Here is a 13,132-nt window from a genome sequence, read left to right as displayed (position 1 = left end):
AAGTTAGGTAGTGCTCTAATGAAATTATTATGACTCCATATAAGACATGACTGTTTATAGTGCAATGCATAAAGTACATAAACTGGGCACAAATTCCATACTGTAGACATCACTAGCAAATTATGGATGGGTGCACCCAGACTGGGCAACAATTTACCCTCTAGTGCACATAGAAAACCTGAGCCCATACAGGTTCAAAAGTCTTAAGTTATTTTCATATATGTGGATGCTATCAACTGTACTGTGCTAGTCATGGGAGAGTCACGTGCAATTATGCTGCTCAGTTTGACCTATTGTACGTCAAAAGTCTTGTAAGACTAGACTTACTTACATTTGGTATAGAACCATAATTTCTTTTAAAGCTGGTAAAACACTTATACCCTATAAATTTACTGTAATGGACTGGCTTCATTTTTGAGGTATTCCGTTTTGCATAAATTGGTGTTTAAATACATAGGCTACCAAGAAGAGCATAATTTCCAATGGGCAGAAAATGTGTAGGACAATGTGCCAGATAAATAGATAGTTATGTAAGAAACAGGAGCCTTTTCGGTCACCTGTTCAGCAGCTAACTTGTGAGTGACAATGACTGGCCAAATTCAAAAACTAAGTTGCTAGCTTTGAAACTTCATACCACACGAGAAATGTTTGGTATAAGAATCTCTTTCTTAGACTGAGCAATGCACACAAAGAGACCTTTATTATAGAATGTGCACGTTTTTATATCCACATGCAGGAAGTAAACAACAACAAGCTCTGAATGGTTGGACGAGGTATCCGCCTCCTGTGACATCAGCTCCAGGGCACTACCTCCAGGAAGTGATGTAACTTCTTGCCATGTGGTTTATGCGATGTCGTTTCCTGTGGGAGTGACTTCTTGCCATGTGGGTCCTGTGATGTTGTTTCCTGTGATGTCACTTTCTGTGGGTGTGCCAGGTCCTCCCATGCTCTCATGGTAAACCCTGTGTAATCTCCCTGTGTCCACATGTTCAGGCCTACACCTGAGAACAGTATAGAGGCCATCTTGTCATGATGTCTGGTACACTGTCAAAAGCCCATAACACACAGGAATGTCTTTGCAGCCTCAATCTTCACAATCCCATGCGTGCATTACAGTATATACATATAGCCTAGTATAGAGCTTCGGCTTAGCTCTGACCTCCATCCACCCCCAGTCACTAAATGTGTAAAGGCTGGGGGTTAATTGAATTTTATCTGTTCAAGCTCCACAACAGCCTAACTGGTTTTTCCACTTAGAGATGCCCATTGTCTCCAACCAAATGGAGACTACTCAAGTCAGTTGGGGGAGGACTATTGTCTCCAAAGACAATAGATTACAAGATACCAGCAGGGACATATGATTTTAGTTTCAACCTGGGACAAAAAGGCATATTATAGCTATATCCAGATATTGCTGGCATCATCTTGTTACATAATATCATATTCAGTTTGAAACATAAATAGTTATACTGCATTTAGTTTTAAGGATAACAATGTTTTTTGTGATCATATATCTACAACCTTCACAGTTATGCTATGAAGTTAATGGGGCAATGGACAAAGAAACAGGGACATAAATTGCCATCCATCTTTTATTACCTGTTTCCCTATAAATTTCAATGTTAAAAAAAAATCTTTATCAGCTACTATGCTTGCATGTGTTAGCATGGTGGAAAGGTTCTTCCCCCTTCTTCTTTTCTCCCCTTTACCAATATAAGGAAGGGAGAGTGTTGATCAGATGCAACCTAGGTGCCTTTATATTAGGGGCATCCTGGCCTCATCATGTCAGGTCCTCTTTTGAGATAGCTAGTATTTAAACCATGTCAAGGAATTGACAGGTGTTAAACGCTGATAGACGACCTGCGCTGCCCATCAGACCTCTGCAGGCCCCAAATTTTGAACCATCTAGACAGTGGCATAACTAAAGTCTTGTGGGCCTCATTGCAATCTTTTGTCCAGGGGCCCCTTATCTCATCCCTACAGTGAATTCTTGATAGTGATGGTTACAGGGGCCAAGGAGTTTAATCAGCCTTAGTGTGGTTAGGGTAATCTGTGGGTCTCCTTGACTTATGGACCTGATGGAAGTCACAATCTCTGTATTGATGGCAGTGCATATGGGCCCCATAAGGCTCCTGGGTCACAGTACGACTGCATCCTCTGCACCCCCTCAAGTTACACCCCTGCATCTAGATGACTATTTCAGGTGTGCAGTCTAATATTGACACTCGGTGGCAGATACAACTGAACCACTAATTGTATGGGGTACTACCTGGCTAAGCACACACACCATTATAGGCATCTCCTGAGTTGTAATGCATCAGTCTTCAACTATAACTAGATACAAACTAATACGCTGTGACTGGTAGTTGGGATGAGGGCATCATTTATCTGTGAGCATATAGACAGATCGGAGCATATATTTGGTTAAACTAAAAGTTGGCAATGTTTACACAAGTGATCTCCTATATTGAGTAGGTGACTAGGCCTCGCTCGACCTGCTGTGTCACTTACACCTGACTGTCTAACACTGTCAGTTCTGGACATCTGTTTGTATTTCTTTATATTTATTGGATGTGCAATTGATTGTTTTTCTTACTTAGCACGAATAAAAGTTAAGTTTCATCTCATGTAGTTTCGAGATCATCTGGAACTGTGAATTTTGACCCAATTATATATGGTCTTTGACTCTCTGGCATTAAAAAAAAAAATGTGTTGCAAGTTATCAGTAAAATACATGTACAGCAGCTATCAGGTGGACTTAGGAAAATTGTCTAGCTACTGTAGTTGCATGAAAAATATCCATTTTTATAAATTTTGTCCAGTTCCTACCATATTTTGCAAATCTCTACAACAGTTTTTATTGTTTTTCATTAACTTGAATAAAATAAAAAAGAATCAAATGACAAATAGGGGTGGACAGAATCTCATGAGTGGAAGACCGAACACACAGTAATACAGCAGAGTCAAAGGTGGTGAGAAAAGTGTGTCCGTAGACCTTATTCACGGTTGCAGCTTTTACATGAATAGGTGATATTGTTATTTTTGGAGTTAAGATGGTGGTTTAGAAAAAAAATAGTTGAAGTTAAAAAAATAAAGCCAAACCTATACGTAGATGTGTGGCAGGTTGTCAGCTGACAGCTTTCCGATATGTTAATTTTGTGAATATGCTGTCCATTAATGCTTGTTTTACACATCACTGTCACACTGATGATAGGTTCATGTTTTGCACTTGCCAAGCCATTGTGAGATTCAATTTTTATAAAGAGACTGGGGGAAATATTTATTTTTTAGCAGTTTTCAATTGGGTGAAATATTGTATATTTAAGGAAAAAGCACAGTTAGCATATTCATTGAATTTTCTATTTCAGAAATCCCTTCTTTTACAATAAAGCCATGCTCCTAGTTTGCCTACTGTCAGCAATAGCTGCCTCTTGTCAAATATTTTCCAATTTTTTACATATTCTATTCCCTATTTGTTAAAGCTACTAAGCCAGTACAAGTTTTACATTCCTTGAGATCTTTCCGGTATACATCTTTATTTTCACTGTCATCCATGTCAATCACTCATTATTCAATGACAGTATCAGTAACATACTGGCCAGCTGTTTATTAATGTAAAATTTCACAGCAGACATTTCAGTCATTCTTGAGCCTGTTTATTAAAATGCCAAAAAAATCACTGACATTTATAATATACTTAGTGGCAGCTACAGTACAGAGATGTAAATAGCTTCCCGGTCCTCAATTTAAGCACAAGCCAAAAGCCATGACATGTAAACATAGGAAACACAATTCAACAAGCAGGTAAACCACATGACCCCTGTAATCTCACTTGTTTAGTCCTGGTATTGTTGTTTAATACACAATAATTTGTTTCTATATTATTGCCTTCTTGTTCTACTCACTTGTAATTTCTCCATGTAGGGAAATATCTTTTGTTTGTACGTACTGATTAGGATAAATGGGAATTAAAAATGAATAGATTTTGGGATACATCTTCATGGTTGTATTTTCTTGATACTAAGCTGTGAATTATAGCGTATAAGTGACACCCTGTATTACAGGCTAGAGCTGCATTAAAGAGGAGTTATTGGCTCTCCTAACTTTTTTAGAAAATGTAAGTATTTTCATGAAATAACAATTTTGGAGAATTTTTTTTCTTAGAAGTTTACTTTGTGCCACCCCTGTGTTACTGCTACTAGAAATCCTAATAATATTATAAATGTGAAAGTTTGTGTGTTTGGATGTTTGTTACTCTTTCACGCAAAAATGGCTGAACGGATTTGCATGTAATTTGGCGCATAGATAGTTTGTAACCTCGATTAAAACATTTAAGTTCACATACTATATTAAACTGCTCTTCCTGCCAGGACAATCAGCTAATCTGCAGCTTGCTGATTATGCCTGGTCTGTTATCTCTCTATGTAAACACACAGATAACAATGAGTCCATTCTGTAAAAGCAAACAGAAGACTCTACATAAGTAAGACTTCTGTGTCCTGTTGAGCCAGAGAGAGGAGGGAAGACACAAATACAGAAAGTCAGAAGCAGACTCTGGAGGCAGCGTGTTTGGACACTGATTTGAGAAAACACCTTTAATACAAATTACTGAAATGCTGGAGTAGACGGATCATCGACGGCAACAACATGCCCATTATACGGCATCACTGCAAGCTGCTGAGATGCTGGAACAATCATGGTCATGGCACAAGGAACAAGTTGAGCAGCAGGCCAGCTTGAGAGCTGCTGAAACGCCGGAGTAGGTGAATCATCGACGCCAGCAACATACTCATTATATGGTGGCCCAGCGAGCTGCTGAGATGCTGCAGCAATTACAGGCACGGCACGAGGAAGTCCAGCAGCAGGACACATTGACAGCTGCTGAAATGCCAGATTAGGAGGATCATCAATGGCAGCATTTGCTGAATATAGGCAGATCATCAATGCCAACAACACGCAGATGAAATCGCGGGCAGAAGCTAGTGTCTGTATAAATTGAAAGCTGGGTTGTACCAATTGGGGATGTGTCTCTTCATAATTTGACAATGTCCAATCAGACTGTACAGGGACATGCCCTGTGACAAAGGAATAGTAACACCCAGTTGTCTATTCATAACGTCAGCAGGGAATACAATTATTTACTAAAACAAACATTGTCATGACAATAAACACTGCCCAATGGGGCAAATGACCCACTTCATTATAGCAGTACCCATATGTCACAATGGCTTAGATGCCACAGCTGCGATTGACAGAGGCATCTAGGTAGTAGTTGACGATGTTTGTAGTTATTTGTGGTAGGCACCTGCTCTATAATACAGCCTATATCGGAAGTTTATAGAAAGAGCTGAGTTTCTGAGATCTCTCCATTCCCTCACCCAACATTATAATGTAATAGTTCAGAAAATTTTGAGAAGGGGTTAAAATAATTTTTGGCTACATTTTTGTAAATTCTAGAAAACTACTTTAAGCCAGAAATAAATAATAGTATATTTCATTACTGAAGTTGTGAATGAAACTCTGGCTATAATACATGTTGAAACTTGGAAAATCATGTTTAAAAGTGAATGTATGATTTATAGTGCATTGTGTTTACTGAAATGTCAGAGATGGCTCAGGGGCATTATTATCAGTATGGATGTCCTAGCATCTATTACAAGCAACAGCTTTATAGTGCTATCAAACTACATAATTTTTTTGCAACTAAGTTTATAAATAACCTCAGCAATAATATATTATATGAGGTATAATATAATGCTGGTTCTGTTTACTGGATTGTTATATGTATTCATACAATTATAGAAATATAATAACCGTAATTAAAAACATACACTAACTAAGCATGTCAATCAAACGGTAGTGTGAACGCCCCCTTACTCAGCTTTGGAGCACTGTCCAGGTATCTAGAGCTGAGACCAAAGTACAAACAAGTTAAGGCACACCCCAAAACACTTTTGCCCTCATTTTCATACAAATATAATGCCGATTTACATGAAAGTGGGGCTCCAAAGCTGAATAACAGCGGCATATTTGGAAACTGTAGAATCACCCTCCAAGCTACTATGACTAGGTTTATAACCAATTTACTGCTGAGGACTCCCTTTAAGTTATACCTAACTTCCAAATGTTGAAAGGTACACCATACTGTACACAAGACTCCTTGTAGTTGTTACCTATACCCAAACCCAGGAAAACTGAAAAGGATAAACCTATGTAAATGAGCCTATTAGAGAATACATAGATGTAAGTGCTCACCAAACTTGCACTGTGTAAACAAGGCACTAAAGATGACTGTTGTTTTTTTCAGCACAGCTCTAAATTTATCTCACTGTGTTTCATACATTTGTATATTTCCCTCTATGAGCAGTTGGAAATGTAGTGAAATGTGTTTCTATTTTCTCTGCACCAAAATTCTTCAATAAAGTTCTTAAAAACTAAATTTAGCTCACTGCAATGCAGTCAGAAATAATACTATATATGAAAAATAGTTTGTCTATATTCCATAAACCATCTTTAGTTTGTGCACTGTCTGTACCCGAACCGCTACAGTTCAACATCATGTATCTGTTAAATCTGTGATATTGAATTCTTATTTGCTATAAAAATAGAGAAAATGTAAAAAACTAAGGACGCATCCACAAGAGCATTTATCTGTAATACGCTAATGGTTATAGCAAACAAATGCTAAAACTAATAAATGGGCTCAATGGACTAATCTGTAACAATCTTTTGTAATCCCAAAAATATACTACAATACTAAAATATTGTTAGTGAGGTCATAGACTTTAGCCTCCAATACCCTAGTGTCAGCTTGGACAAACAGTGTGGCACTCAGTGATGAAAAAGTCACAATGGCCCAGATTGACTCATAGGCAGTGTAAACAGACTGAAAATGTACCAGTGGCTGAGGCTGGATGATAAATCTGGCATATTTTAGACTGCTTAGTCTACTTTATACCACCTTTTAATTGGCTTAGAGAAAAAAATTTCAGAATACAATTTTAACCCCTTCCGGACATCGGCTGAACTAGTAGCTGGGAGCGGCTGCCATAGCCGCCGGGTGTCTGCTACTCTATGTAGCCTGCAAAAGAAATGATGTTTTTATACAATGTATTAGCATTGTAATGCATTGAATTTGGGATTAGACCCCCTGGGGTTGAAGACCCCCTAGGGGGTCTAATAAATGCAAAATAAATAAATTAATTTAATTAATTAATTAAAAAAAAATGAAAAGTATTAAATATTCACATCAGCTCGCCTTTCCCTAGAACACATATAAAAGTACTTAAATATTGTGAAACACATACACATTAGCTGTCCCTGTGTCTGAAAACACACAGTCTATAAATCTATAAAAATATCTGCGTGATATTTGCGTGAAAAAAGCCAAAAGTGCCAAACTGACATTTTTTCACTGTTTTGCCTCTGATAAAAATTTAAATAAAAAGTGATCAAAATAATAGCGATTCCCAAAAATGGTATAAATAAAAAGTACACCAGACCCCCCCAAAAAAAATTCCCTATACATCCCCGTACACGGAAATATAAAAAAAGTTACGGGAGTCAGAATATGACAACTTTTAGAAAAAAAAATTGGCACAGTTTTGGATTTTTGTTAATGGATTAAAATGTAAATAAAACCATATAAATTTTGTATCCTTGGAATCGCACCAAAACATAGAATACAGGTGACATGTCATTTTGGTTGCACAGTGAACGCCGTAAAAACAAATCCCATAAGAATGTCGCACAAATGCACTTTTTCTTCAAATCCCCCCCATTCTGAATTTTTTTCCAGCTTCCCACAAAACTTGATGTCCTGCAAACATTAAGATGTCATATCGCTCTGAGAGCGGAGAAATAAAAAAAATTATTGCGTTTGGAAAGGGGAAGAGTCAAAAACGAAAATCGATAAATGCCCGTGGTGGGAAGGGGTTAATGCATTTTGGGTACATCTTTGCACATTACAGCCATGCCCCCTCATTTGAGAAGCCGCATGAACATGTCTAGAAAGTCTGAAAAATTTCAGATCAAAGTAGATGCAGCAAGATGCCTCTAAGATATCCCGAGATGCACATAGGAGGGCCCCTAAGGTGTGCCACATTTACACCAAAGTCTAGACATAATCAAAATAATAAATGCAGGTCCAAATTTTAGCCTCTGATTATAAGGTGTATGATCATTTCCAGAAAATATTGGAGGCTAATCTGAATAATTGTATTATATTTATTCAAAGTGATCCATACAGGTCTAAGGCCATTTATATTAACTATAATATATGCTAGAAGCCAATCCATAATACATATAAATCACATTTTATAAATAGTGCCCAGGCAGCCCTCAATACTGTAATTGGTGCAGACCACAAATGGCTGTGTCTATATCCTAAATATATATAAAGTCCATTTCACGAGTGAGTGCTCCTTTGCCTTACTTAGCGGCACGTTTTACATGGTTAATAAAGCTCCCTGGCATCCTTGGCATAGTGTATGTTGCAAGGCAATTTACAATTGATTAAAAATGTATGTATTCTACAGTCCTAGTTTAAACATTGGTAAATTTGGGGATTTAAATGAGGAGTGACTGTCAAAAATACAACTTCCATACAAAAACATGTTAATATTTGATTAAAATTGAAAATAACAAACCAGAAAATTATAATTTATTACAGATGAAGTGATTTAATACACAGTGTAGAATGATTCTCAGCTGCTATTTTTAGGGCTTATCATTATGTTTCAATGTGAAATCCAGGCACATTTATTTCATTATAAATCCCTAATCAACACAATTGTGTGGCAACAAGATTGATGCTGACAGTATTTTTTTATTTTAGTCACATCTTCTCCAGAGTCCAAGATGTTTCCTCCAGCACCCAGGAAACTATTACTTCTTGAGTTAACTTAGAAACTTCTCCTGTCCTTGTGTGCACTGAAACTTTCTTCAGAAAGACCTTTGTCTTATTAAGCAGGAGTGCAGCTCCGAATCTGCCGAGGTTTTCTTTGTACATCCAACTGACCATAGGGTATTAAAGTTGCAACAAAGCACAAACATCAGTTCATAGGACACAACTATGCTCTGTAATTTATATTTCACAATTTGTTTTATTTAATGGGCTTAACAATTAAGCCAAGTTTCAGAAAACAATGGACTTAGCTCTTCGTTAAAATTCGGAAATATTCCTGACTAATGCTAAGGAGGAGACATTTAATATTCCTCTTCTTTTCTTATTTTTGGATTATGATGACATTTTGTTTATATCAATTTTGGGGGGTTATTTTGTAGCTTTTTATATTTCATACCCTATTACAAGAACTCAAATTCAGTAGAAAAAGGGGCAACAATGCTACTCTTGATATGGTATGGTATGATATTCTATCTCTAATTCATAATTAATAGTGACTACTTTATTACTTTCAGTTACATAAATACTATATAAGTAATTAATTCATATTTCATTTATTCATTTGTAATGACAAAATACACAAAAAAACACCTTTATTTGTTTATACCATAATAGAGAGTATAACTAGATTCCGTGGGTGTTTACAAGTTTGGGGGAAACTAATGTGTAATATTTTTCTATTATTTGCTGACTTCTTTGAAATCATTCTTTAACCACTTAGAGATGTGGCCTATTTTGGCCTTTATGGGGTGTACTTTAATACTTTGTCATTGCTGTCTTCCAAGACAAATAACTTTTCAATATTCATATCCTCATAGCCCAACAATGGCTTCCTTCTTGAGCAACAAGTTTTTTTGTTTTTTTTAACTGAACCATTTTGGGGAATATAAAATATGCAGTAATTTTGTTATGTTCAGGTTTGTTTTTGGTTTTATTTTTACAATGTCATATAAATGACATATTAACTTCATTCTGGCGGTCAGTATGATACTCAGATTTTTAAGGGAGTCTGTCACAACAGCCCAGCAGATGAACCCAGCCTGTACAAGTTAGATAGGTTAGGGTCATCTGAATCAACCAGTGTTTTCCATTGTTGCTGATCAGTATCAGTGTTGCTGATACTTTGCTCTTTTTGTCAATATGCAATCGAGCTCTTCAAAGTAACAACGTCATGGCTGTTGCTACAAAGAGGTAAGGCCTGGTTTACATCTGCGTTCGGTATTCCATTCGGGGAGTCCGCTTGGGGACCCTTGAAACAGAATACCCAGGGCCGCACCTCTAATGAGGCAAGGTGAGGCAGTGGCCTCAGGCCACACTTTGGAGGGGGCGGCAGCCTGGGCAATTTGATTTTTTTTTTTCTAAACTAGTGCAGGAGAGGGCTACCCTGAAAACAAACCGAGCAGCCGGGCGGCGTTCTCCGTGCTAGTTTAGACCTCCGCGGCTCTCCTGACCAGTCTCTACAGTCACAGCCATATCCACCATCTTCTCCACCTTCTGAGGCTCATATGCTGCAGTGTGATCCGGACACTTGCTTTCCTTAGATGGGACTGCGCTGCTGAGCTGCTGCCTCTTGCAACCAGGGCACGCACTTGGTAAAGAAGCCAGTCCCATACAAGGTCACGCTGCAGCATGTGGCCAGTTCTGGTGCTGTGATACTCAGGACTAGATTGGCAGCAGATAAATCACTGGCAGATGCAGGGGCTGCTGATCGCTGCTTGCTGCTTGTAAAAGTTTCCCGACACTGAGCAGCTTCCTGTGCCGCCCCTCCCCCTCAGGATTGGAGTGTGAGGGGAGACATCCTGTGCGATTAGCTGCTTTCTCCACTGCCAGGCAGAGCTGCACATGACCCTTCTCCCATGTCCTGTGCACCCAGCAAGACACCCAAATGTGAGTGTATATTCTTGGGTAAAATATGTATAGATGTGTATATTTGTGTACATTATGTGCTTTATATAGTATGTGAGTCTTGTATGTGTGTAGACAGGAGTGTCTATCTATCTATCTATCTATCTATCTATCTATCTATCTATCTATCTATCGATCGATCGATCTATTAATCTTTGTTTGCTTCCATAAATGTCTACCATTATACATACTATTATATAATGTAATATTTAGCCCTGATTCCCATCTGCGTTCTAGTTCCTGAACAACCTCCTTAAGCTAAGGGCTCCACGAGAAAAATTTTAGCATTTTATAGTCAGGGAAAAGTGGATGGAGTTCTAGCAAATCCCATGCCCACTTTGCGGTAAAAAGTGCGGTGCGGACACGTTGCGATTTCCAAAACTGGTGCGGTTTTGGAAATCACAGCATGTCAGTTATACCTACGGAAATGCCGGCAGATTCCCCATAGGTATAATTGCAACAGAAACTCCACAGAGGAAACATCTGCAAACTTTCCGTCTAAAACGCTGAAGGGAGAACCGCGATGCATTGCTGCCGTAGTTTTCCCCACAATGTGTTTTTGCTGTGGGATGACATGTGGGGTCTTAGCCTAATTAGGGTCCCTTCACACGGAGTAAACGCGCGTGTATTTTGGCAAAATACACGTGTAAAAATACACGTGTAAAAATAAGACTCCCATTGACTTCAATGACATTTTACACGTGTATTTTGACGTGTATTTTGATGTGTATTTTGACGTGTATTTTTACACGTGTAAAAGAAAATGCAATTGAAGTGAATGGGAGTCTGATTTTTACACGTGTATTTTTACATACACGCGCGTTTACTCCGTGTGAAAGGGGCAGGATTAAGCCAAGCACAGCAAAGTACTGCAAAAACAAGACTGGAAAAAAAAAGCAGCGAAAACACAGGGTTTTTTTTTCCCCACAGTGTTTTTCATTGAGCTTTTGCTGAATTTTTCTCTGTCCTTACTTTCCCTATTAAAATATGTGGTAATGCTCGCAACTCCGCAGCTAAAATTAACCTGCTGTGGATGAGATTAATAATTACATATTGTTCACTTTGCTGTCACTGTCTGCAGCCGCCATAAACGCTGTGTGTCACATTATGGAAAATCAGTTTGTTTGTTTTTTTGTTGTGGATTTTGCTGCATTTTTTTGTGCAGTGTGTGTATGGGATTAGCCGGAATCCCCTCCACTTTGCAGGTACTGTAAAATGCCGCGTTTTTTGCTGCAGTGTTTTTGCTGTGGCCAAAACGCTGCATTTTCGCAATGTGGGGCCCTGGCCTTAAAGAGGACCTTTCACCACCTGGGGCACATGCAGTTTTACATACTGTTAGAAAGCTGACAGTGCGCTGAATTCAGCGCACTATCGGCACATTCTGTGCCCCAGGTGAAGAGCTATCGGTGCCGTTACTGTAGCTCTTCACTTTCAGAAGGGCATTTCTGACAGTCAGTCAGGAACTCCCTCACAGTAGCACCTATAGCGCTGTACTATGAGAGCAGTGAGGAACGACCCCTCCCCTCCTGATAGTACTTGTCCATAGACCATAGTACTTGATAGTACTTGTCCATAGAGAAGTACTGGGGGGGCGTTCCTCACCACTCAGCGTCATCGCTGGGCGATAAGCAATGCCCCCTCTGACAGTACAGCGCTATAGACGCTACCATGAGAAAGGACGTTCCTGACTGACTGTCAGAAACGCCATTCTGACAGTGAAGAGCTACGGTATCGGCACCAATAGCTCTTCACCAGGGGCACAGAACGGGAAAGCCGATAGTGCGCTGTATTCAGCGCACTGTTGGCTTTCTAGCAGTGTATTACACTGCCTGTGCCCCAGGAGATGAAAGGTCCTCTTTAAAGACCTTAAGAACACTCTAGTAAATAGCAGTGATAGGCAGTGCGGTACATCAACTTAACAATAAGATTATGTATTAGGTACAATATTTAAACATTTGGGGTACCACTTTTAATTTTGCCCAGGGCCCCACTTTGTTTAAAACCGGCCCTGCATATATGTCCCAAAGGAAGAGGAGCCACATGGCGGTCCAAAGGGAAGTGACGGGAAATGTGGGAAGACGTCCTCCTGTAAGTATTACTGCACAACATATTACTGCGTCTTTTGATCGTCCGGCTCAGGCAGCAGGAAAGCTAGGTTCACCACTGGGAATACCAAATGCTTTAAAAAGTGGTGAGCAATGAAAACAAACAGACCCTATAGACTATAATGGGGTCCATGTGTTGTCCACACGGTGTGCACACGAATCATGCGTAGAGGAAAGTAGTTCTTGAAGTACTTTTCTCTCCACATGACTCATGCAG

This window comes from Leptodactylus fuscus, chromosome 1, assembly GCF_031893055.1.
Source record: "Leptodactylus fuscus isolate aLepFus1 chromosome 1, aLepFus1.hap2, whole genome shotgun sequence".
NCBI lineage: Eukaryota > Metazoa > Chordata > Amphibia > Anura > Leptodactylidae > Leptodactylus > Leptodactylus fuscus.
This window is presented reverse-complemented; position numbering follows the sequence as displayed.